The 27,301-nt window shown below is 40.9% G+C and overlaps 1 long non-coding RNA gene across 1 annotated transcript in view; it reads right to left on the bottom strand.

Annotated features, from left to right (window-relative positions):
• Nucleotides 1-6,021: 6,021 nt before the first annotated feature.
• The window catches only part of LOC140714872 (uncharacterized), a 37,537-nt gene continuing 16,257 nt past the window's right edge, over nt 6,022-27,301 (bottom strand). The window contains exon 4 of the long non-coding RNA XR_012096010.1: nt 6,022-6,281. This is a non-coding gene — a long non-coding RNA (uncharacterized lncRNA). The remainder of the gene's footprint in view (nt 6,282-27,301) is intronic.

Here is a 27,301-nt window from a genome sequence, read left to right as displayed (position 1 = left end):
TTTATTGAAGTATCAGTGTTTGCTGATCTCTATAATGATTGTCAAATTTTAATAGGATGATATTGTGATTTATGATTTGTTTATTTGTGAGTTTGGTCTCCAAAGCAAGCAGTATGTTTCTCGTCCTTTGTAAGAGATTTGCAATCAGTCCCTTTTCTACAGCTAGCTGAAGTAAGTTGAGTTGCCAGTGGATATACAATTTCCTAGGTAAACTTTGTAACTCTGACATGATTGAAAGTAAAGATTAATCTCAGCTCCATCAGGAACCTGGAATGAACTGGTGCTAATGGAGAATGTAGTAAGTATCTAATTTCACATATAAAATTCACACAGTGCAAATTGTTCCAAAGTATCAGAGTAATCTGTAAAGACCAGGACTCTGAGATGTTTGATTAGTGAAACAATGATTTTTCTGTATGCCATTGTTTCTTTTTGTTTCTGTTAACTTTACTCAATAACCTTGACCTATAGTTTGTAGTCTGAGACATATATCAAGTCAGAATATTATTTATACAGTTTGAAAGATCAGGATTTATAGTTTCCAGTAAATGGACTTATTGTTCACCCAACACATGCTTCCTCTTTCATCACCATGCATATAGAGTAGACTTCTCTGGAGAAGCAATCTTTTTCATTGGAATGTGAGAAGAAGTATGTGGTTCCTGTTCAAATCATAATGGGGGATTTTCTTTAAATCTCGATATCCCAAAGGGTATATTTAGACTAAACACTCTCAATATGTTTGATATTTGTGAACTGCACAATAACAGGGTACACATTCAAGCTCAGAAGGGAACTATTAATAGTTTAGATTGAATTACACAAAGTATATTGAGTGGAAGGAAAATCTTACTGCCTAGATTTTGGAGAATTGGGACACTTAGAGATAGCAAATGAGCAAGTTATGTAATTTTATTTGAAATTTTAATTTAACTCGATTATTTGAAAATAACATACAAAATAGTTGTAGGTTCATCTTTAATCTGAAAACATAAAAGATTAACAGTATGCCTGAAAAAAGAAGTCCTCTTTCTTTCTTTAAACGTGAGTTGAATGAGAATTGTGTATTCTTTAGTATACTAAACAATGTTTTAAGCAAAATCTTGATGTGTCATGTTAGAATAATCATAATGGATGTGATTGGAGGGAAGTGGTATAGAGTGCAGCTGGTGGAAGTGTTTTAGGAAAAGCTCTTAAAATTTATTAGGTCATTAAACAGTACTTGAAATACAGCTTCACTGCTCACTAACTTTCTCAGGAGGGAGTTGCTATAAATTTAGTGAGAAGGTATCATCAATTATCTTTGCCCTTGTCACACAGTCTTGGAGGAATGTAGGAGGCTCTGTCCCAAAGGATGCTATGTTTCAAACATTTTTGATGGTACACATTTGCAGAAGGATTAGTGTTTTGCCTTGCCTCATAGAAGATGTCAGAATTTCAGAGGTCAAGCTTCTCTGTACCTAAAAATCCAGCTACCTTTGTATGTTTTTTATTTGTAGTAGTAATTACCCAACCATGCAAAAGGCTTAAAATGGGTGTTCCATGATTAAAAAATTCAGTTCCCTCATGATATTGTTCACAGAAGATGCTGACAATGCAAACTGTAATTTATTTATTTTTTAAAAATATTTCTTTGTGAACCAACTTTTTGCAATGGAGATTTCCATGACAATATTTTTAATGTAAACAGTTGCATAAACTTCACATTGTCATCACATTCTAGTAGCTGCAGTGGAATTGTGACATTCCAGATTTACACCACTCACCCACTCTGTCCTACAGATGAATTCCACACAAATTTGTCCCAATTCACTTAAAGCGGGTTGATTATAATATAACATAATGTCAGTGGTTGAGGCTTCAAATGGGGACTGAATTATTCTCAAATGTCAATGATGAGAAATGACATGCCATAGAGGGTTGTGTGGGAGGGAAGGGTTAATGGATCTTAGACTAGGGTAAGCAATTGGCACAATATCATGAGCCAGAGGACCTGTACTATGCTGTTCTATTGTATGTTCTATGACATGACATCCAATCTGGTAATTAACTTAAAGTTGTTTAACTAACTTAAAGTTCCATAAAGTCCTGGTAATGCTAGGAGTTTCTCCAAGGAAATTCATGCAATCATATTTACTCCCCATATGAAGGTGTGTGCAAATCTGATTAGTAATGAGGGGAAAGGATTCACAATAATTGTAACATCAGCAATGTGTCTGAAACTGTATCAACTTACAACGGACGTTGCCAAATTCCTTTCATAAATATAGGTACGTTAGCTACATCGAAACAAGGAGGAACCATCACAATCTCCCAAAGCCCCCAACGACCCTGCATTTTCAGTCTTTGAGGGGGACGTGCAAGCATCAGGCCCAGTCTAGCTACCTGGCTGAGTACTAACAACCTGTGCTGACCAACTGGCTAGAGTGTTCACTGATATCTTTAATGACTCACTTCCGCAGCCTGAGGTGCCCACCTACTTCAAGCAAGCTTCAATCATACCGGTATCTAAGAAGAATGTCGTAGCTGCCTCAATGACTATCATCCAGTTGGACTTACGTCCAGCGTGATGAATTGCTTGAGAGGATTGTGATGAAACATATCAACTCCTGCCTGAGAAGCGTCTTGGATCTGCTCCAATTTGCCCACCGTCTCAACAGATCAACAGCAGTTACCATTTCGTTGGCATCTCACTCAACCTTGGAGCATCTAGACAGTGAAGATGTATGCATCAGGATGCTCTTCATTGACTACACCTCAGCATTCAATACTATCATCCCCTCAAAACTAATCAAACGCTTCAAGGCCTAAGACTTAATACCTCTTTATACAACTGGATCCTTGATTTTCTCACTTGCAAATCCTAGTCAGTTCTGACTGGCAACAACATCACTCCACTGTCTCCCTCAGCACAGGAGCACTACAAGTCTGTATGCTTGGACCCCTGCTCTACACATTTTATACTTATGACACATCTATAGATTTGTGGCAGAGAGAATATTGACTTGTGCCTCACAACCTGGAAAGGAATCTCAAATGTCCTTGAACAGAAAAGCTTGCAAAATGTACTGGATACGGTCCAGTCCATCACGGATAAAGCCCTCCCCACCACTGAATACACCTACATGAAGTGCTGTTGCAAACTCTAGTACAATATTTCAATTTGACGACGGCACCACTGTTGTTGGCCAAATCAAAGGTGGTGACGAATCAGGATTCTGGAGGGAGATTGGAAATCTGACCAAGTGGAGCCACAAAGGGCTCTCACTCAGCGAGACCATGGAGATGATTATTGACCTCAGGAGGAGGAAACCAGACACTCATGAGCCAGTCCTCATCAGGGGATTAGAGGTTGAGAGGGTCAGCAACTTTAAATTCCTCAGTGTTGTCATTTCAGAGGATCCATCCTGTGTCATTATGAAGAAAATACAGCAGGGTCTCTACTTTCTTAGAAGTTTGTGAAGAATCGGCGGGGTATCTAAAATTTTGGCAAACTTCTATAGATGTGTGGCGGAGAGAATATTGACTTGTGCATCACAACCTGGAAAGGAATCTCAAATGCCCTTGAGCAGAAAAGCCGACAAAAATGTACTGGATACAGTCTGGTCCTTCACGGATAAAGCCCTCCCCACCACTCAGTACATCTACATGAAGCGCTGTTGCAGGAAAACAGCATCCATCATCAAGGACCCTCACAATCCAGGCCATGCTCTCTTCTGCCATCAGGAAGAAGGTACAGGAGCTTGAAGACCTTCACTGCCAGGTTCAGGAACAGTTATTACCACTCACCCATCAGAATTTTGAAACAGAGGGGATAACTTCACTCACCCCATCATTGTACTCTTCCCACTTAACTGGACTCAGTTTCAAGGACTCTTCACCTCATGTTCTCGATATTTTTGCTTATTTATCATTATTATTGTTTCTCTTTTTTGTATCTGCACAGTTTGTTAGGGTTTTTTTTCTGTTGTCCACCCTTTTGGGTGTGGCCTTTCATTGATTCTACTGTGTCTGTTGTATTTACTGTGATTGCCCACACAAAAAAAAGTAATCTCAGAATTGTATGTGATGGAATATATGTGCTTTGATAATAAATTTACTTTGAACTTTGAATTATCAGCATACCTTATAACTGTTGTTGCAAGCTAAATCAAGAAAAAGAGAAATCAGGTGATTTCTGTAATAGACATTCATTCCAGAAGGCAAATTTTATATCCTAAAGACAAGTTGCTTTTTACAACTGATAGAAAACACACTGGATAGCTTTTTTGCTGAATAATGATAAAAATATTTAAATGAAGAAATTTCACTTTGAGCAAACCATTATCTTTATCCAATGCTTCTAATAAATCTACACATATGCATTGGCGCTATCTGTGCTAATCCATGTTAGTATTAAAACATTCCCTAAAAGCTCAAGGACAACATTCATTAACCAGCCTGTGAAGGTAAGTTTACCTTGGATGATAAGATATGGAACACTATAGAATCTCTTTTGTTACTATGTTCCTGAATTAGAAGAACAGATTAAATAAATTTAACTGTATAACAATGTATGAAATGTTAAAAAGTCATAATTTAATAGATGATTGTTAACGACATGTAGTAAGGTAACAGAATGGCCAAGGAAACATTGTTAGAAGTATTAGCACATACTGATACAGTTGTAGACTGCTTGATTACTGGCCAGTAGACATACTTAAATATTCAATTATATCTAAGTTTTATTATCCACTTGATTTGATCTTAATTTTATGTCAATCCTAAGAAGCAAATTTTCAATAAACAAATGAGTAAAACAGGTGTTCAAGGTCAGATATTCCTATAGAAATCATGTGAGTTTCACTTCTGTCACACATGACTCAATAGCAATGGCTTTATGCTCAGTCAGTAAGTTAAACATTATCAACCCAAGCTGTCTCGAGGACTCAGCTGTGGCTCAGTTGATAGAAATCTCAGTTTTGGGTTAAAGTTCCACATCGCTGACTTTTGTGAGTTGATCTCACACCAGTGTATATGCTTATGCCAGCTCGCACCAGCGTGCAGTCTATCTGATCTTCTGCAGGTGCCAACAACTTTAATGCCTTGGTCCCACAACTATCCTTTAAGCAGATTGGGCTTCAAGAGGAAATCAGACCTCCAGGTGGCTCCCGGTAATATACATCAACCATTTGGAAGAAGGAACCAAGTGTACCATATCCAAGTTTGTCATCAACACTAAACTGAGTAGAAAAACAAATTGTGCAGAGGATGCAGAAAGTCTGCAGAGTGATACATCAGAATCAGGCTCAATATCACTGGTTTATGTCATGAAATATGTTGTTTTGTGGGAGCAGTACATTACAATACATTTTAATATAACTTACAATAGAGTCCTACGCATTAGCCGGGTCATAGTGCAAGGTACGATCCACCGTTAGACAATTTAAACGCCGGCCCAGATCAGAGATGAGATCCGATTTCGTTCACTGTCCGCAGTGTACACTCCTCTCTCCAGGGTGTCAGAGCCTTTCGCTGTTCCATATCTTGGTCAAGTTAAACACCATCAGATAGACTGAAAAAACAGGGTGTCGGGATCCGAGGCGAGATCCAATTTCACTTGTTCTCCGTGATGGTCACTCTTCTCTGGTACAGGTACAAATGTAGTACCTGTTTACCAACCTCCCTCAGCCCGCATCAGGGTCATGTGAAGCTATGGGAGTAGGTGGCGGATGGTGAGTAGGTGCTGAGTGGTCATAAGAGCGGCTGGTTATGCGACCATTGAAGCCAGGCAGACAATCTCTGAAGAGTATCGGTAATGGCTGGGGTCACCCATCTTGTAAAGACACTGTCCAGATGAAGGCAGAAGGCTTTCTGGAGAGAAATTTGCCAAGAACAATCATGGTCATGGAGAACATGATCACCCACATCATACAAAATAGCAGATAATGATGACGATGAGTACAAAAAGAGGCAAAAAAATATATAGTGAGGTAGTATACATACGTTCATTGTCAATTCAGGATCTGATGGCAGAGAAGAAGAAGCTGTCACTAAAATGTTGAGTGTGTGTCTTCAGTCTCCTCTACCTCCTCCTTGATTGTAGCAATGAGAAGAGGGCCTGTCCTTTTTAAAGCATCACCTTTTGAAGATGTCCTTGATGCTAGGATGGCTGGTGCCCACAGCGGAGCTGACGGAGTTTGCAACTTCCTTCAGCTTTTTCTATGCTTGTGCAATGGCCCCTCCATACCAGACAGGCATAGACAGGTGAAGTACAATGTTGGTACATTCACGGCCATCCACTTTGGATAGAAAAATAGAAGATCAGATTATTATCTAAATAGCAAAAGATTTCAGTGTGCTGTTAGCAAAGGGACTTGGGAGTACCTGTACCTGAATTGCAAGATTGGTTTGCAGATGCAACAGGTTATCAAGATGGCGAAGGGTATGTTGACTTCCATTTCTAGAGTTAAAATTCAAGCAGGCAAGATATGCTGAATCTTTACAGGGTACTGGTGAAGTCACACTGGTTTATCGAATGCAGTTCAGAATCAGAGTCAGGTTTATTATCACCAGCATGTGATGTGAAATTTGTTAACTTAGGAGCAGCAGTTCAATGCAATACATAATATAGAAAAAAATAATGATAAATGCTAAAATAATAATAAGAATAAACAAATAAATAAATCGATTACAATACACATATATTGAATAGATTTTAAAAATGTGCAAAAAACAGAAATACTGTATATTAAAAAAGTGAGGTAGTGTCCAAGGGTTCAATGTCCATTTAGGAATCAGATGGCAGAGGGGAAGAAGCTGTTCCTGAATCACTGAACATGTGCCTTAAGGCTTCTGTACCTCCTACCTGATGGTAACAGTGAGAAAAGGGTATGCCCTGGGTGCTAGAGGTCCTTAGTAATGGACACTGCCTTTCTGGGAAATCACTCCCTAAAGATCTCCTGGGTACTTTGTAGGCTAGTGTCCAAGATGGATCTGACTAGATTTACAACCCTCTGCAGCTTCTTTCAGTCCTGTGCAGTACCCTGCCTCCCCCATGCCAGAGAGTGATGCAGCCTGTCAGAATGCTCTCCACAGTACAACTATAGAAGTTTTTGAGCATATTTGTTGACATGCCAAATTTCTTCAAACTCCTAATGAAGTGCAGCCACTGACTTGCCTTCTTTATAACTGCATCAATATGTTGGGACCAAGTTAGATATTCAGAGATCTTGACACCAAGGAACTTGAAACTGCTCACACTCTCCACTTCTGATCCCTCTATGAGGATTGGTATGTGTTCCCTCGTCTTACCCTTCCTGAAGTCCACAATCAGCTCTTTTGTCTTACTGACGTTGAGTGCCAGATTGTTGCTGTAGGACCACTCCACTAGTTGACATACCTCACTCCTGTACACCCTCTCGTCACCACCTGAGATTCTACCAACAATGGTTGTACTGTCAGCAAATTTATAGATGGTACTTGAGCTATGCCTAGCCACACAGTCATTTGTATATAGAGAGTAGAGCAGTGGGCTAAGCACACACCCCTGAGGTGTGCCAGTGTTGATCGTCAGAGAAGAGGATATGTTATCACCAATCCGCACAGATTATGGTCTTCCAGTTAGGAAGTCGAGGATCCAATTGCAGAGGGAGGTACAGAGACCCAGGTTCTGCAACTTCTCAATCAGGATTGTGGGAATGATAGTATTAAATGCTGAGTTATAGCCGATGAACAGCATCCTGACATAAGTGTTTGTGTTGTCCAGGTGGTCTAAAGTTGTATGGAGAGCCATTGAGATTGCATCTGCCGTTGACCTATTGTGGCGATAGGCAAATTGCAATGGGTCCAGATCCTTGCTGAGGAAGGAGTTCAGTCTAGTCATGACCAATCTCTCAAAGCATTTCATCACTGTCAATGTGAGTGCTACTGGGTGATAGTCATTAAGGCAGCTAACAGTTCTGGTCTTACTTAAGAAAAGATATACTGGCTTTGCAGTGGAGGTTCACCAAGTTGATTCCAGAAATGAGCGGGTTAGCCTAAGAGGGGAGATTGAGTTTCCTGGATTAGAGTATGCTCACTGGAATTCAATGTGAGGAGATCTTATGGAAGCATATTAAATTATGAAAGGGCTACATAAGATAATGGCAGGAAAATTGTTTTCACTGGTTCTAAGTAAGATAACAAACTAGAGAACATAGCCTCACCTGTCACTGAGTATATTTCAGATGGAGATTAGATGAAACTGCTTTTCCCATGGAGTAGTGTATCTGTGGAATTCTCTACACATGGAACAGTAGAGGTTACATCACCAAATATATTTAAGATACTGTTAGATAGATCTTTGCACAGTAGGGGAATTAAATGTTACGGGTAAATGGCAAGTGGTAAGTGGACCCAATGTGCATTTGATATTTTTTAAATGTAAATGCGATGACATTGTGAGCATTACATACATTAAATTGGAAGTGGAATAAATATGTTGCTGCTTTATCTTAGGGCAGAGGTTCCCAGTCTGGGGTCCAAGAAACCTTTGGTTAATGGTAGGAGTTCATGGCATAAAAAAAGGTTGGGAACCTCTGTGTTAGAGAAATATTTGGATCCCTAGATTGTTGGGAGCAAAGCCTTAAGAAAGAGGGTTTCATGTCTCCTCTGGTTGATTTTCCCACTGTCCAGTTTCCAAGATTAACATTCTAAGGGTGATCTTTACTCCCAAAACAGCTTTAAAGTTTCTCACCTTCCTTTAGTTCACTACTTAGCAAAATTGGCCAGATTAGCCATAAACTAATTGAACGGCTGATCAGGTTCAAAGGATCAGATGGCCCACTCCTGTTACTACTTCTATTGTTCTTGTGTTTTTAAGGCGGATCCTGAGATTTCACCCCCTAACACAGCACTGATGGAATCAAAGGCCTGTTTCACTGTCTGGAAATGTCCTCAAAGACAAAGGGCAATCAAAACCACTCAAAATTGATTTTTTTTAATTATAAAAATCTAGAAATATAGAAAAATATAGCAAAACTTAGTAAGGTCAACAATGCCTTTCAAATAATGAAACTGCACTAGATTAACATACAAATCGATACTGCCACTTCAGAAGTGCTGTCATTTGAATGATACATTAAACCACCATATAATGTTTTTTAAAAAAGCCTCATGGTGCTATTTTGAGATAGAGTAGTAAGCTGCTCCTACTGTCCACGTCAACGTTTATCCCTGATTTAACATAACTAAAATGAAGTCCTCTGTTGCTTTTTCGAATTGCTAACAAAGACTGGCAGTTATGTAGTCTACTTTCCAATAGTGTCAATGCTTCAAAAAAATGTTGTTAGTTGTAATCAAATCACAAACAAGAGAAAATCTGCAGATGCTGGAAATCCGAGCAACACACACAAAATGCTGGAGGAACTCAGAAGGCCAGGCAGCATCTATGGAAAATTATCTATGTGGCCCAAAACTCCAACTGCGTTTTTTTCCCGTAGATGCTGTCTGGCCTGCTGAGTTCCTCCAGCATTTTGTGTGTGCTGTTAGCTGTAAAATGTTTCAGATATCCAAAAGGGACATAAAAGATGCTTTATTAGTGCAGCTTTCTTTCTTATTTGTTTTCTTAAAGTAATAAACTCAATCTGGACAATGATTTAAAGATACTCCCTACCTGCCTCCTGTCACGTTGCATCACTCAATTTTGCTAAGTAGTGAACTAAAGGAAGGTCAGAAACTTTAAACCCATTTTGGGAGTAAAGACCACCCTTAGAGTGTTAATCTTGGAGACAGGACAGTGGGAAAAGCAACCAGAGGAGACATAAAAGGCTTCACTCTCAATCATCCAGTGATCCAAATATTCCTCTAAGGCAGGGTTCCAAACAGTTTTTTAATGCATAGACCTCTACCATTAACAGAGGGGTCCGTGGACCCCAGATTGGGAGCCTCTGCTCTAAGATGAAACAGCAACATATTTATTCCACTTCCAGTTTAATCCCTGCATCTAGTGCTCGCAATGTCATCTTACTTAAGTTTTTTTTTAAATTAAATGCGTGTTGGGTTATTGCTTTGCAGCACCCTTCTTTCAGTTTGCCAAGGTAATCGTGGTTCTGGGAGTCTGCAACTTCTATTCTGTTCTTCAGTATCCCTCTAACTTCTCTGCCTTTAGCACTTTACACTGAAGCCAGCAGAAACTTGAGGAACAGCATTTTGGACTGGATATGTTCTAACCCTGAGGACTTGACAGTGAATTCAACAGTTTCAGATATCTAGTGTTCCTGGTTTGTCTCGGAGTAGACTTGTTCTGATTTTAAAAACTCGGGGCGTTGACATTGGTAACTCAATCCTGACCTCCTCTGTACATCCTCACCATAGAATGCATGGGTTTCATTTTCCTGCCTCGTCCAAAGACATACTGGTTAGTAGGTTAAAGTTAGCAGCCCAAAGGGCTGGTGGGGGTGGGGGGGCTATTCTGCACCATATCTCTAAACTTAAAAAAATAAAGAATTATAGCCACCCACTACTGAATAAATGACCAACAATGTCTGACTAATAAATCTTCTCCTGGTATAATAGTCAAACGAACTTTCAGAGGAAAGTCAAAATATTTACTTAATTCACTATTTCTGCTTAATAAGCAGGATATTAATTCAAAGCTCCTTATACACAGTGCAAAACTTCAGTAAAAATTATGCTTTTTAAATTGAGATGATTCCATACACAGAAAGGCCATGACTCAAGTGAGTCTAAACAAACTCATGTCTCTGAAAATGAGTATTATTAGGCTGTATATGTAAACCACAATCCAAAGGTCCCACTTCAGAAACTTTCATAGCTGAATATCATCTCAATGTGCCAATTGTGGATCTCTACCTGCTTCAACACCAAGGTTTTGATTTATTGTATGGAAGTTTTAAAAAATATGTTTAATATTAAGCTAAAGAGGGAACATAGAACATAAAACAGTACAGCACAGGAACAGGCCCTTGGGCTCATTATGTTGTGCTGAACCATCAAATAGCTAACTAACTAATCCTTTCTGCCTACACAATGTCCATATCCTTCCATTTTCCTCACATTCATGTGCCTATCTAAACATCCCTTAAAAGTCTCTAATGTATCTGCCTCCACCATCACATTCCAAGCACCCACCACTCAGTGAAAAAATTTGCCACTCACACCTCTTTTGAAATTACCTCCTCTCAGCTTAAATGTGTGTGCTTTGGTATTAGATATTTCAAACCTGGAAAAAGGATATTTTCTATCTAACGCCTCTCATAATCTTATAAATCACTATCAGAGCTTCCCTCAGCTACAGCTGCTCCAGAGAAAACAACCCAGGTTTGTCCAAACTCTTGTGATAGCACATGCCCTCTAAACCAGGCAGCACCCTGGTAACCATCTTCCACACCCTCTCCAAAGCTTCGATCTCCTTCCTGTAATGGGGCAACCAAAAATCCAGATGCAGCCTAAACATAGTTTATAAAACTGCAACATAACTTCCTGACTTTTGAGCTCGATGCCTCGACTAAAAAAGGTAAGCCTGCCATATACCATCTTAACCACTCTAGCAATGTGTGTAGCTACGTTCAGGGAGCTATGAACTTCGACACTAAGATTCCTCTGCTTATCAACACTGTTCAGGGTCTTGTTCTTAACAGAGTACTGTATCTTTTCATTTGACCTACCAAGGGGCAACAGTTCACATTTAGGCAGGCTAAACTCTATCTACCATTTCTCCACCCATATCTGCAACTGATTTATATCCTGTTATATTCGTTGACAGTCTTCTATACTATCCACACCACCACCAATGTTCATATCATTTGTAAACTTATGAATCCACCCATCCACATTTTCATTTAGGTTATTTATATACATCACAAACTTCAGAGGTCCCAGTACAGATCCCTGAGGAACACCACCCATCACAGACCTCCAGCTAGAATAAGTTCTTTCAACCACTAACTCTGTCTTTTATGAGTATGCCAGTTCCGAATCCAAACACAAACGATGGAAAATCTGCAGATGCTGGAAATCCGAGCAACACACACAACATGCAGGAGGAACTCAGCAGGCCAGGCAGCATCTAGGGAAAAAAATACAGTCAACGTTTTGAGCTGAAGCCCAGATGTTCCTCCAACATTTTGTGTGTGTTGCTCTGAATTCAGACAGCCGATTTACCATTGATCCAATGCATCTTAATCTTCTGGATGAGCATCCCATGAGGGACCTAGTCAAATGGGCTGACTAAAATCCATGTAATTGACATTAACTCCTCTACCTTCATCAATAACCCTCTTCACCTTGTCAAAGAAGTGAATCAAGTTAGTAAGACATGACTTGCTCACACAAAGCCATGCTGGTTCTCCCTAATTAGGCCATGGCTTTCCAAATGCTCATGAATCCTATTCCTAAGACCTCTCCAGTAACTTCCATATCACTGATGTGAGACTCATCAGTCTATAGCATCTATCCCTACTTCCCTTCTTGAATAATTGAACAACAATAGTTACTCAACAATCTTCCACAACTTCGCCTGTGGCTAGAGAGGATATGAAGATATTGGTCAAGGCCCCAACAATCTTTTCTCTTGCCTCTCTCAATAACCTGGGGTATATCCCATCAGACTGTGCGGACATATCCACCATAATACTCATCAAGAGACCCAACACTACCATACCCCCCCCCCCGCTTTACTTTGAAATGCCCTAGCAGATATTACTATACTTGGCAGTGATCTCCCTATCTTCCACATCCATTTATTTAGTAAGTACTGATGTAAAGTACTCATTAAGGACCTCATCCACAACCAAACAAATTTTTCCCACCTCCCCATTATCCTCGAGTGGCCCTACCCTCTCCCTGGTAATGCTTTTGCTCTTGATAGATGTATAGAATCGACAGGTACAACAAGCTGGAGGAACTCAGCAGGTCGGGCAGCATCCGTTGAAGTGAGCAGTCAACGGATGCTGCCCGACCTGCTGAGTTCCTCCAGCTTGTTTGTATGTGTCGATTTGACCACAGCATCTGCAGTGTACTTTGTGTTTACTAGATGTATAGAATGCTTTGGAATTCTCTTTAATTCTGCTTGCCAAGGACTTTTCATCACCTCTCTTGGCTTTCCTGATTCTCTTCTTGAGTTCTTTTCTGGCTTCTTTATAATCCTCAAGGACTCTGTTTGATTAGAGCTTTCTAAGATTTACATACTTTTCCTTTACCTCCTTGACTAAATTCATTACCTCTCTCGATATCCGAGGTTCTCTTACCTTGCCAACCTTGTCCTTCCTTCTGATTGGAACATACCTGTCTCATACTCTGTGCAGTTCACCTTTAAACACCCTCCACATATCAGATGTGGACTTGCCCAAAAACTGCCGTTCGCAATTAACTCTTCCTAGTTCCTGTCTAATGCTCTCACATTTTGCCCTGGTCCAATTTAATACTCTCCATCGAGGTCCATATCTATCCTTACCATCACTGTCTTAAAGCTTCAGGAATTATGGTCACTGTTCTCTAATCCACTGAATGGTTGGTCACCTGGCCAGGCTCATTACACTGAACAACAATAGTTTTGCTTCCTGAATACTTCTGTGTGTATCTTATGCATTTGTGGTTGGCTGATCATGAAAATCACTATGAAATTTCCCTATCATGCAATGTTTTTTAAAATTGCCTATATTGGTTATTTCAATTCATAATTTAAGTCAAAATAGCTGATGCAAAGATTAAGGAAGACATTTTTATTGGACCACAAATCAAAAAGGACATCAACGACAGGCAATTCAAAGAACTTCAAGTGGGACCGGAGAAAATCACATGAAAAGCATTCAAGGATGTTGATGAAATTTTTCTTGGCAACTACAGAGCACCAAACTACATGCTTCATGTATACAAAACCATGAAGTGCAACATGTCACTAAAGATTCTTTTTCTGCATTCCCATTTAGGTTTCATCCCTACAAATCTTGGCACTGTCTGTGATGAATGGTGAAAGGTTTCACCAGGACATTGCAGTCATGGAGATACAGGATCAGGCAACTGGAATCCATCATTGCTGGCTGATTATTGTTGGACACTAGAGTAAGAAGCCTTATACATGGAGTACAGATGTAAATCATCAACAAAGCATTTTTAGCTTAGTTGAACCATTGCAAAGTGTCAGCATCAATATGCAATTAAACACATTATACTCCATAGAAGTTGATTTCTCATTTCTCCAAATTCCTACGTGATGCACCATCAATAACTCTCTGAGACGTGAGGCGAGATATCGGCTTTTATTGGCTGGAAGAAAGAACAAGCAGCAATTGACCACCACACTGCATCCTGGAGACTGAGACCGGGGCGGAGTCCCCAATCACCTTTATACCGGGGTCCGTGGGAGGAGCCACAGGAGCAGTCAGCAAGGGGGCGTGTCCAGACAGGTATATGTAGTTCACCACACTACGTGATACAAGTAGTCTGAAATTATATTTGCATTCAGCTTCAAGTGGTCTATCATAAACAAAAAAAATTCTGAGGAAGCAACACTTTTGAAAACATTTGTCATCCAGTGTTACCCGACAGTAAGTCTATTACAAAATCGTTCTTTTGTTGGACTATCAACATATTGATTTAAGAAACCCTCCTGGATGCACTTAGCAAATTCTGCCTCATCAAAACCAATTGCACTAAGCTCCCAATTTATATCTGAGAAGTTGAAGTTTCCCATGACAACAACCCTATTGTTTTGCACCTATCCATATTTTCTAAACCATCAAAACCCTGGATATTACAGAAGCAATATTGTTCCTCTCTCAACCAAGTCTCTGGAATGGCCACAATATCAAAGTTCCATGTACTGATCCATGTCGTAAGTTCATCACCTTTATCCATAATACTCCTAATATTAAAACACACACCCTTCAAACTATCCATCCCATCATATCTATTATTTTGCTCTTGTCTGTTTTTACTGACCCTAACATCTACTTTCCTCCCCATCCCTTCACTTTCTGACCTAGTGGTCTGGTTACTATCCCCTTGCCAAACTGGTTTAAATCTTCCCAAGTAGCACCAGCAAACTTCCCAGCCCAGAATTTGGTTCCCCTCCAGTTCGGGTGCCACTCGTCCCTCTTTTACAGGTCACCCCTGTCCAATGATAAAGAACCCGATAACCTGCCCCCTGCACCAGTTCCTCAACCATCTGTGATATCAACCTTTCCCTGCCCTGCCTAGCACGTGGCACCAGAAATAATCCAGGGATTACTACTTTGGAGGTCCTGATCCTCAGACTCTTTCCTAACTCCCTATACTCACTGCAGAGGATTTCCTCCCCCTTCCTACCTATATCTTTGGTGCCAAAAGTGCACAACGACCTCTGGATGCTCACCCTCCCTCTTGAACATATTTTGCAGCCACTCTAAGACATTCTGAACCCTAGCCTCTGGGAGGCAACATGCTATCCTGGCTTCTCTGTCAAAGCCACGGAATCTCCTGTCCTGTCCTATCGACCCCCTATCACTTCTGCTCTGCCTGGCTTTACCGTACCCTGCTGAGGCATGGAGGCTGCCAAAGAGCCACTGGCCTGGCTGGGCTCTGATAGGCCATTCTACCCCAATAAGATGAGGGGAATGGCCACAGGGGAACCCTTACTCCCCTTACTTCTCCTAGTGGTCACCCATCTACTATCTGAGCCCGCACTCTGGGTGTGACTACCTCAGTAGGTGTTTCATCTATGAGTTATTCAGCCTCTCGAATGGTCCTGAGTACATCCAGCTCCAGCTCCAGTTCTTCAACCCGGTCAGTGAGGAGCTGAAGTTGTGTGCTCTTCCTGCAGATATAGTCAACAGCAAGACTGTTAGGTACCCTGAATTCCCACATCTTACAGGAGGAGCATTCCCCTGCCCTAACTACCATCCTGCCTGCACTGAATTAAAGACTAAGACAACAACAAAAAAACTTTGCCCACGCTTACCTGCCTGAAGCCTTTGAGTTTCGCCTCCCACCTAGGTCACTTACTCAGCCTCTTCTCACTGAGTTTATTACACCTTTGGCTTGAACTTCTTGAGTCTAAGTTCTATAATTACAATAAATTATTTTCAAATAACTCAGAAGCAGCCTCGGCCTCTGCCTCTTCTCACTAAGGCCTGTTAAGCCAAAGCCTCTCACTCTAACCCTGGCCCACTCCAACAATGGCCACTCTGCTTATACTTCCTTTCTTTTTATTGACTCACTCTCAATGATCTTTGTATTCCAAGAAAATCAGAAGATATCAGGTGGGCAGAAGGAGAAAGTTAAGTGGAAAGGTGGACATGGTTCTCCACTGGATCAGCTAACATCACTTTATGTTGCTTATGTTCCTTTATTCTTATGTTCTAGCGTGTTAAAAGTTCTTATGATGGACTTTATAATGTATATCAAGAGTACCTCTCAGGAAATGGAGCTACCTCTTATCAATAATCTTTCAGCTTAGACCAAGGATACCCTTTTTTTTGTCTCTACAGGCATGCCAGTAATATACAAATAGAAATTACAACACAAAATATATGATTAAATAAATATATATGTATAGTCCTTGTAATTTAGAACAAATTAAAAACCAGTTTGTTTTATCTAAACACAAGTATGTTTCTTCCAAACTACAACTGGCTTCTTCAATGCATTCTGACTGAATTGTTAAAACCATCTCAAGGACATCGACAAAATGAGTCCTTAGGGATCAGAAAGTTACCCTAAATTATAAAAAAATTGCACCACTGAAGAATGTGGTTCATACCATTGTATCCATCCTAGTCAAAACAAACTGCCCACTCTAATCCCAACATCTAACACTTGGTACATAGCTGTGTAAGTTACAGATTTTCAAGTGCACTTCAAAATACATTTTAAATGTGATGAAGTTACTTCTGTCTACAGCTCAGAGCTTGGACATGCCTCATCAAAATGAATACAAAGAAGCATTGATGCATGTAATGGTTTCAATTTTCTTATGGCTGGGGGTAATTTCAGATTGTGTTAGCAGAAGAAATTCTTGTTCGCAAGAACTGATGATAATTCTTTCTCTTGTGTAAGATAATGCTTCCAAAGAGAATTTAAACATAGATGTCTGGTGATGTTATATATTTTTTTCTGGTTATATTTGCCTGAACTCATTGGTTCACTATAAATGTTCTGCAGTTCCACCACCTATAGGTGGTCAGTTCAAGCTCTTTCACAATGGGACAAACTCAATGGGGTGTGATGGCTTCAGTTTTAGAAATCTTGGCCTGATTGGTTTGAGATCGTGATGTGTGTGACTTGGTAGGGTGACCTTTGTCACGGGTACTCTGGCTCTTGCATCTGTGACCCAGTTCCATTACAGGTCTTTTTTCAGTCCCAGAAAGAGAACTGGAGCATCAACCATAGCTCCACAGATTCGCTGATAAGTTAAATTGCGAGAAGTGACATGACAATTCCACGTAAAGCCTCATGCAGAGGACCAGAAAAAGAAAATTCCAGAGTCCTAAGCCTTGATGACAGAATAATATGGGAAGGTTCTTTTCTAAAACCTTTCCCAGAACCAGGTAATCCAGGCATGGAGAAAGTGGTGAGGATTTCTTGTCAGGCCTTTATATTAGCCATTCTCAACCTATGGGTGAAGGACTAAGGCTGTGGATTCCACCTAACTTACCCACACTCTATATTTAAAATAACGAGATACATAGCAAAAAAGTACAAGTTGTCTATTTCTGCTTTTCCTACATCATCACAGGTTACAACTTGAGCTTCAGTGTGGTAGATATGGACCTTATAGGAATAAAGGTATTTTTCAGATGCTAGGAAAACTTCAGGTGTGCTAACATGAACATAAGCACAAAACTGCCTGATCCATTCTTGCATTTGGCACAATGTAGTCATCTCCAACACAACTTATTCCCGACAAAGTCAAAAGCAGACCACCTGGGCTCCAAAATTTGTTTCTCTATGACTCAAATTCAAAGATCCAGTTCCTCAACCATTTCCTCTCCTATTGTGATTTTGGCAGCAATTTCTTCCTTGGATGTGATCAGCTTCGTTACTAAGCTTATCCTTGTTTGTACACGTGATGCAATGACTTAATCCATAAAGTGTGTTTGTTTGTGTCTAATACCATTAATCATTAATCATAGAAAAGCACAGCACAGAACCAGACCCTTCAGCATGTCTAGTCCATACCAGACCATTGAACCTACCTACTCCCACCGACCTGCACCGGGACCATAGCCAGCCATACTCCTACTATCTATGTAATAATAACAAAACACAATGATGAAGGTAGAGCAGTGGATGTAGTGTAAATGGATTTGAGTAAGACATTTGATAAAGTCCCCCATGCAAGGCTCCTTCAGAAAGTGAGGAGGCATGGGATCCAAGGAGACCTTGCTTTGTGGATTCAGGAATGGTTTGCCCGCAGAAGGCAAAGAGTGGTTGCAGATGGTTCGTATTCTGCATGGAGGTTCCACAGGGATCTGTTCTGGGACCCTTCCTCTTTGTGCTTTTTTATAAATGACCTGGATGAAGAAGTAGAAGGGTGGGTTAGTAAGTTTGCTGATGACACAAAGATTGGGGGTGTTGTGGATAGTCTGAAGGGCTGTCAGAGGCTACAGCGGGACATCAGTAGGATGTAGAACTGGGCTGAGAAGCGGCAGATGGACTTCAACCCAGGTAAGTGTGAAGTAGTTCATTTTGATAGGTCAAATTTGAAGACAGAATATAATATTAATGGTAAGACTCTTAGCAGTGTGGATGATCTGAGAGATCTTGGGGTCCGTGTCCATAGGACACTCAAAGCTGCTGCGCAGGTTGACAGTGTTGTTAAGAAGGTGTATGGTGTGTTGGTATTCATCAACCGTGGGATTGAGTTCCAGAGCCATGAGGTAATGTTACAGCTATATAAGACCTTGGTCAAACCCCACTTGGAGTACTGTGTTCAGTTCTGGTCACCACACTACAGGCAGGACGTGGATACTATAGAGAGAGTGCAGAGGAGATTCACAAGGATGTTGCCTGGATTGGAGGACGTACCTTATGAGAATAGGTTATGAACTTGGCCTTTTCTCCTCGGAGCGATATAGAATGAGAGGTAACCTGATAGAGGTGTATAAGACGATGAGTGGCATTAATCATGTGGATAGCTGATGGCTTTTTCCCAGGGCTGAAATGGCTAACACAAGGGGGCATATTTTTAAGGTGCTTGGAAATAAATTATGAGGGAATGTCAGGAGTAAGTTTTTCACACTGAGAGAGGTGGATGTGTGGAATGCACTGCCGGTGGCGGTGGTGAAAGTGGATACAATGGGGTCTTTTTAGAGCCTCTTAGGTAGGTACACAGAGCTGAGTTAAATGAAGGGCTATGCGCTAAGGAAATTCTAGGCAGTTTTTAGAGTAGGTTACGTGGTCAGCACAACATTGTGGGCTGAAGGACCTGTAACGTGCTGTAGATTTCTGTGTTCTATGTTTTATATACCTATCGAACCTTCTCTTAAACATTGAAATCAAGCTCGTATTCACCACTTGCATTGGCAGCACCCTATGAGTGAAGAAGTTTCCGCTGATTTTCCCCTGATACTTTTGATATTTCACCTTTAACCATGACCTTTGGTTGTTGTCTCACACAATCTTAGTGGAAAAAGTCTACCTCTAGTTGCAGACCCCACCCAACCTCAGTGGAAAAACCTGCTTGCATTTACCCTATCTATATCCCTTATAATTTTGTCTTTATCAGATCTCTCCTCAATCTTTGATGTTCCAAGGAATAAGGTCCTAACTGATTCAATCTTTCCTTATAACTCAGGTCCTCCAGATGTGACAACATCCTTGTAAATTTTCTCTGTACTCTTTCAAACTAATTTACATCTCTCCTGTAGGTAGGTGACCAAAACTGCACACAATCTGGCCTCACCGACACCTTAAACAACTTCACTAATGCACTCATTATTAATAAAACCCAAGATCATTAGAAAAATAACAGATTGCAAAAGCTAACTCTGTAGATTGAACAGACAAGCTGAAAGATAGTCAGCACCAGTTTTTCTGCAGAATGTCCTGGCTGTTCGAGGAGCTGAGGCAATGTGAAACATTAATTGGCTGTGTTGGTGTTGTTCCTTTCTGCGTCTTGTGACTCATCAGGCGACAACCTTACCTCCCTGTTTGCTGGAGAAATTGTGGAAAGCAAAATGCAAACCATTATCATATTTTCTGGGAATGCCCCATTATCGAAGACTATTGGAGTGGGATACATAATGCCCAACAAGATATCTTTAAGTGTGAAATACCCTTAGAAAGAAAGACCACATATTTTGGGTATATGCCTCAAGAATGGTTGAAAAGAGATAAATATTTAATGAATATACTGCTGGTGGCTGGTAAAAAGACTCCTACTAGGAAATGGTTAGCACAGGAGAGCCCAAACTTAAATGCGTGGATGGAAATTACAATGGACATTTACAAAATGGAGAAGATAACATCATCTGTTAATCATAAGTTGGAACAATTTGATTCATTCTGGGGAAAATGGTTTAACTACATAACACCTCATAGGCCTGATTTTATCCTCAGAAATCAATGAATATCTTGTTAAAAAAAGATCACTCCCTACTTGTACATAGTTTTCTCCTTTCGCTTTTTCTTTCTTTCCTCTCTTTTCTATAAGTATATACCTCAGATAAATATTATGTGGAGATTTGTGGCATATATGACTATATGATATACATGTACAATATCTGGAATACATCTTACGGAAATGTTTGTTTGATGATGAACTTCAATAAAAAATAAATTACAAAAAAAAAGAATTTTTGTCTGTTGTTTACAATGCCGAGTTGCTAGCTCAATGCACAACCCAGCACAGATGGAAAGCGTGCAAGGAGCCGACCAGGTTCGTACCCGGGACCACTCGTCCCGAAGTCCGGTGCGAATGCCATTACACTACTGGCTGGCAAAAACTGGTTGTGTAATGCAGCTCTAATATGACTATAGTGGAGACTGTCTGATGCTGGAAGAGCTGAAACAACCAATGACCCCAGGTTACATCACTGATGATGTGTCCCAGCACATCCCAGGATGCACCTCTGCATCAAAACTTAGAATTCAACTTAACTTTTATTTACTGCATTATTCGTAGTGTTGAGCACTCTAACTATCTGGAGACTATCGCGGCTTCAAGACATTTTGCCCATTATATTATGAACAACCAAAGTATAGTTCCCTAACCCAAAAATATCAATATTTGGTGGAATTACAGTCAAACAAAATAGTAACAATGGTTCCATTCTGAAAATCAGCAAAACCTGAGATTGCTGCTGATCAGCTCTCTACAGTTCCTCATTCAATTAAAGATGGTGAAACGTAACAAGCAAATCAAAGGGCTTGTATTTATGGGTACCTATTTTTAAAATTCTTCACAGCAGTATACATGGGGAAATCAGGAACATGGCAAAATTATTTTTCGTGCAGATTTGAGATAAGCCATTAAAGTGAGAATGACTTCTGTTTCATTGACAATATTCTAAGATTTCGCAAAAGCGGAAACTCGCAGCCAGCTTCTTAAATAATTATCTACCATGTCAAGAGAGCAGTCAGTGATGATTGGGCCACACAGAGATTGCCAACAAAATCTGAATTGAAATAACTACCACATCTGCCAACAACCAATATATACTTCTTTTTCTCAAACTGCTGTGTTATATCCAAATCCTACAATCCATGTTCTTCAGAAGGCAACTAAATTAAATATTCAATTCCTCTAACTTACCCTTTGAAGAGGACCCCACCGAGGAGAATCAAGCAACATCACCAACATCATCGCATCTGGAGAGCTCCCACCCACTGCCACCAACTTTGTAGTTCCTGTACCTGCACTGGTCATTACTAGCTCCAACTCAAGATCTACAAACCTGAGTATCCTATTAGGTCCATTGTTTCTGACTGCTCCTGCCCCACTGAAATCGTATCTGCATACCTCGACTCTATTTAGTCCCCCTTGGCTTGGTCACTTCCTACCTACATCTGTGATGCTTCACACGTTCTCAATGTCTTCAATCACTGTAAGTTCCCTGGCCTTTATTGCCTTATTTTCACCCTGGACATCCAGTCCCTATACACTTCTATCCCCCAATAGTAAGGGCTTAGAGCTCTCCACTTCTTTCTGGACAACAGACCTGACTAGTTCCCCTTCACCATCACTGTCCTCCATTTGGTAGAATTGGTTCTCACCCTCAACAATTTCTCTTTTGGCTCCTCCCAGTTTTTCCAGGCCCAAGGTGTAGCCATAGACACCCTTGAAGGCCCCAGTTAGGTCTGCCTTTTCTTTGGCTACATGGAACAGTCCATGTTCCAAGACTTCACTGTTAATACTCCTCAACTTTTTCTGCACTACATTGATGACTGCATTAATGCTGCTTCCTACACCCATGCTGAGCTCACCAATTTCCGAAAGACCATAAGACCCTACAACGTAGGAGCAGAACTAGGCCATCTGGCCCATCGAGTCTGCTCCGCCATTCAATCATGGCTGATCTTTTTTTTTCTCCTCCTTTACCCCAGTTCCTGGCCTTTCCCCCATAACCTTTGATGTTATGTCAAGAACTTATCAATCTCTACCTTAAATATACCCAGTGACCTGGCCTCCATAGCTGCATGTGGCAACAAATTCCACAAATTCACCACTCTTTGGTGAAGAAATTTTTCCACATTTCCGCATCTCTGTTTTGAAAGGATGTCCTTTTATCCTAAGGCTGTGCCATCTTGTCCTAGACTCTCCCACCATGGGAAATATACTTTCCACATCTACTCTGTCTAGGCCTTTCAACATTCAAAAGGTTTCGATGAGATCCCCCCTCATCCTTCTAATTCCAGCGAGTACAGACCCAGAGCCATCAAATGTTCCTTGTATGATAATCCTTTCATTCCTGGAATCATCCTTGTAAACCTCCTCTGGACCCTCTCTAATGCCAGCACATCTTTTCTAAAACTTCTCAAAATACTCAAGATGAGGCCTCGCAAGTGCCTTATAAAGCCTCAACATCACATCCTTCTTTGAGCACCTTCTTTCTTATGATAGTAACTGCACACACATCTCTTCCTTTACACACTACAACGTCAAGCATAGTGCTAGTGAAGACTGATGCAAAATACTCATTTAGTTCATCAGGCATCTCCTTGTCCCGCGTTATTATTTCTCCTGCCTCATTTTCTAGCGGTCCCATATCCACTCTCATTTCTCTTTTATTTTTAACATACTTGAGAAAACTTTTGCTACCCACTTTGATATTATTTACTAGCTTGCTTTCGTATTTCATCTTTACCTTTCTAATGATTTTTTTAGTTGCTCTTTGTAGGCTTTCAAGAACTTCCCAATCCTCTATCTTCCCACTAATTTTTGCTTTGTTGTATGCCCTTTCTTTTGCTTTTGCAATAGCTTTGAATTCCTTTGATAGCCGTGGTTGTACTATTTCAACATTTGAGTATTTCTTAATTTTTGGAATACATATGTCCTGCACCTTCCTCATTTTTCCCAGAAATGCACGCCATTGCTGCTGTGCTGACATTCCCACCAGCAGCTCCTTCCAGTTTACTTTGGCCAACTCCTCTCTCATACCACAGTAATTTCCCTTACTCCACTGAAATACAGCTATATCAGACTTTACTTTCTCCCTATCAAATTTCAAGTTGAACTCAATCATATTGCGATCACTGGTTCCTAAAGGTTCTTTTCCCTTGGGCTCCCTAATCGCCTCCCGTTCATTACATACATCCAACCCAGTATAGCTGATTCCCTAGTAGGCTCAATGAAATACTGCTCTAAAAAGCCATCTCATAAGCAATCAACAAACTCATTCTCTTGAGCTCCATTACCAACCTGATTTTCCCAATCGACCTGTATGTTAAAGTCTCCCATTTCTACCGTAACTTTTGACATGCCTTTTCTATTTCCTGTTGAAATTTGTGGTCCACCTCCCAGCCACTGTTGGGAGGCCTGTATATAACTGCCATCAATGTCCTTTTACCCATGCAGTTTCTTAACTCAATCTACAAGGATTCAACATCTTCTGACCCTGTCATGTCTTTCTACTGATTTGATGACATTCTTTATCAGTAGAGTCACACCATCCCCTCTGCCTACCTTCTGATCACTCCGATATAACGAGTAACCTTGGACATTCAGCTCCCAACTGCAACCATCCTTCAGCCACAATTCAGTGATGGCCACACCATCCTGGCAATCTGTAATAGTGCAACAAGATCATCCACCTTATTTCTAACACTACGCGCATTTAGATATATCACCTTAAGTATCATATTTGCTGTCCTTTCTGATTCTACATTCCTAATGCTTTGATACTCAGCCTGTTGGCTGCAACTAAGTCCCATCATCTGCCTGCCCTTCCTGACAGTCTGACTGCACGCTATCTTTACTTTTTTACCATCTGTCCTATCCTGAGTCCCTTCACTCCAATTCCCAGCCCCCTGCCAAATTAGTTTAAACCCTCCCCAACAGTTCTAGCAAACTTGCCCACAAGAATATTGGTCCCCCTCGGGTTCAGGTGCAACCCGTCACATTTGAACAGGTCATACCTCCCCAGAAGAGATCCCAATGATCCAAGAACCTGAAGCCCTGCCCCCTGCATCAGTTTCTCAGTGACACATTTATCTGCCAAATCATCCTGTTTCTACCCTCACTGGGGCATGGCACAGGCAGCAATCCAGAAGTTACTACCCAAGAAGTACTGCTTTCTACCTAGCTCTCTAAATTCTCTTTTCAGGACCTCTATGCTTTTCCTCCCTATGTCATTGGTACCAATATGTACCAAGACATCTGGTTGCTCCCCCTCCCTCTCCAAAATGTTGTGGATGCGATCTGAGATGTCCCTGACTCTGGCATCTGGGAGGCAACATACCATCCTGGTGTCCCATTCCCGTCCACAGAATCTCCTGTCTGTTCCCCTCACTATCAAGTCCCCTATCACTACCGTTCCCTCCTTCTCTCTCCTTCCCTTCTGCCCCACGGACCCATGCTCGGTGCATGGAACCCAGTCACTGTGGTATTCTCCCGGGATGTCATTCCCCACAAAAGTGTACAAAGCGGTATACTTGATTTTTGAGGGAATGGCCACGGGGGTGTTCTGCTCTAACTGCCTGTTTCCATTTCTCCTGACAGTCACCCAGCTACTCGCCTCCTGCAACTTCCGGGTGACTACTTCCCTTTAACTTTGATCAATTATCTCCTCACTCTCCCGTACAAGCTAAAGGTCATCCATTTACTGCTCCAGATCCTTAACAAAGTCTTCAAGGAGCCGCAGCCGGGTGCACTTCACGCAGATGTGGTTCCCAGGGAAACTCTGGATCTCCCAGTTCTCCAACATCCAGCATGAAGAACACACCACAGCAATTTAAATGGTACAGTAAGAGAAAAAAACAAAAGGAAAACCTTAACAGACGCTTTACACAGAGCCAACGCCTATTCCGAGCCAAAAACTCTTTTGAGCCAAAGCCTGTTGCTCCTACTCTCACCACTGGCCTACTCCTGACAATGGCTGCTGCCTAATCCCTTCTGTACTTTTGTTTAGTTCATAGAGCTCTGTTGACGGCACTGTAGGCCCTGTACAAATGTCCACGAAGCTCTCTTTTTAAACAATCACAACCGACCTGTGAGAAACACCTCTTTGTAGAGCTCTGTTGACATTGCTGATAGGCCCCATACAAGTTTCATCAACTTTGCCTCCAGCTTCTACCTTGCCCTCAAATTTACTTGGTCCAATTGCGACACTTCTCTTCTCTGTCTCCATTTCTTCCTGATCCTTATGTAGCCAGCCAGGTCGTTGTCTTCATGGAAAATAACCTCTGTCCCCTTTTTCTTTTTTCTCTCTCTCTCCTTCTCCACCGCTTTTGTATTTTCTTTTCTCTCTCCCAGTCTTTATTTTTTTCATTTCTCTTTCTCTTCCTTTCCTTTCTTTCTCTCCCTTTGTCAATGGCTGTTTCTTTTCTGGAGACAGACTATCTACTGATAACTTTTACAAACACACTGACTCTCACAATTATCGGGACAGTTGTCTCACACTTAATTTTTCCCACCCCATCACTTGCAAAAATGCCACTTGCTTTTCTTAGTACCAATGTCTCTGCTGCATCTGTTCTCAGGATGAGGCTTTCCTTTCTAGAACACCTGAGTTCCAGACTAGAAACTACAAAACTTCGAAGTATTATATAGGGGTAAATATTGTGCAAATAGATTTTTCCTGCATCATTATTGAATTTGAATTTATGTAAAAATTATAGCTGTGATTCTTTGGCAACTCTCTCCTTGGCTATTCTGCAGCTAAATATTTTCATTTGTGCCATGCATCTTATTCCCAATAGCAATTACATCACCATAAGTGGGAGTATGGACATTCCTTGGCACTTCTTCTGGTTCCAGTTCATCTCTTATACTTTTCCACCCTGGAGCTCAGCAACATGCAATGTGACATTACGTTGTTACTGTGCTTGATCCCATTCTGCTTTGATCAGGAGCCCGACGATAGTTTTCTTATCGAAAGACAGCCATTCCATTTTGTTTTACATTGTCCCAAAACTGCCCACCTTTGTTATTTTCCCACTCCATGATCAGTCTATCCTCAGAGCAATACTTGTCCTTGTGTTTGCAGAGAATATTCACAACACCCTGAAAATAAACAGGCCCTATTTAAACTGCTGCTTTTACAGATGTTGTAAACTGCCTCCCACATCTCAAAATCCTTCAACTCCCCACAACCTAATTCCGTCACCAATCACACTGTGAAAAATGTTTGACAAAAATTTATTGAAGTCTGGCGTTTACACTGTTCAAAATTAATGTGATTTTTAGTGCTGTTCTGAGCAAAGCTGGAGCTGTTTAATTCATACATTCCTCCTCCAACTAATTCCTTGTCTAAGAGATTCCTTGTGTATTGCCAAACTTTGTTGGGCTTGCCCAACTCTGCAATTCTTCCTGATCCTCATGTAGCCAGCCAGGTCGTTGTCTTCATGGAAAATATCCTCAGTCCCCTTTTTCTTTTTTTTCTCTCTCTCCTTCTCCACCGCTTTTGTATTTTCTTTTCTCTCTCCCAGTCTTTATTTTGGTTTTTTTTTCATTTCTCTTTCTCTTCCTTTCCTTTCTTTCTCTCCCTTTGTCAATGGCTGTTTCTTTCCTGAATGTTCAGGTGTTCCATTAAGATGTGGCTTTGATAAATGTAAAACCAGCTGAACCTTATAACTTGGGGAGGGTGTCAACAGGTACAGAAGCAAATAGGGTAGTGGGGTGCATGAGAAGAATCACAATTTGAATGCATAGGACTGCTGGACGTAGTCAGCCAGTATGACT

The sequence above is a fragment of the Hemitrygon akajei genome, chromosome 22 (genome assembly GCF_048418815.1).
Source record: "Hemitrygon akajei chromosome 22, sHemAka1.3, whole genome shotgun sequence".
In the NCBI taxonomy this organism is placed as follows: domain Eukaryota; kingdom Metazoa; phylum Chordata; class Chondrichthyes; order Myliobatiformes; family Dasyatidae; genus Hemitrygon; species Hemitrygon akajei.
Note: the sequence above shows the minus strand (reverse complement) of the source record. Positions and strands in the feature narration are given on the sequence as shown.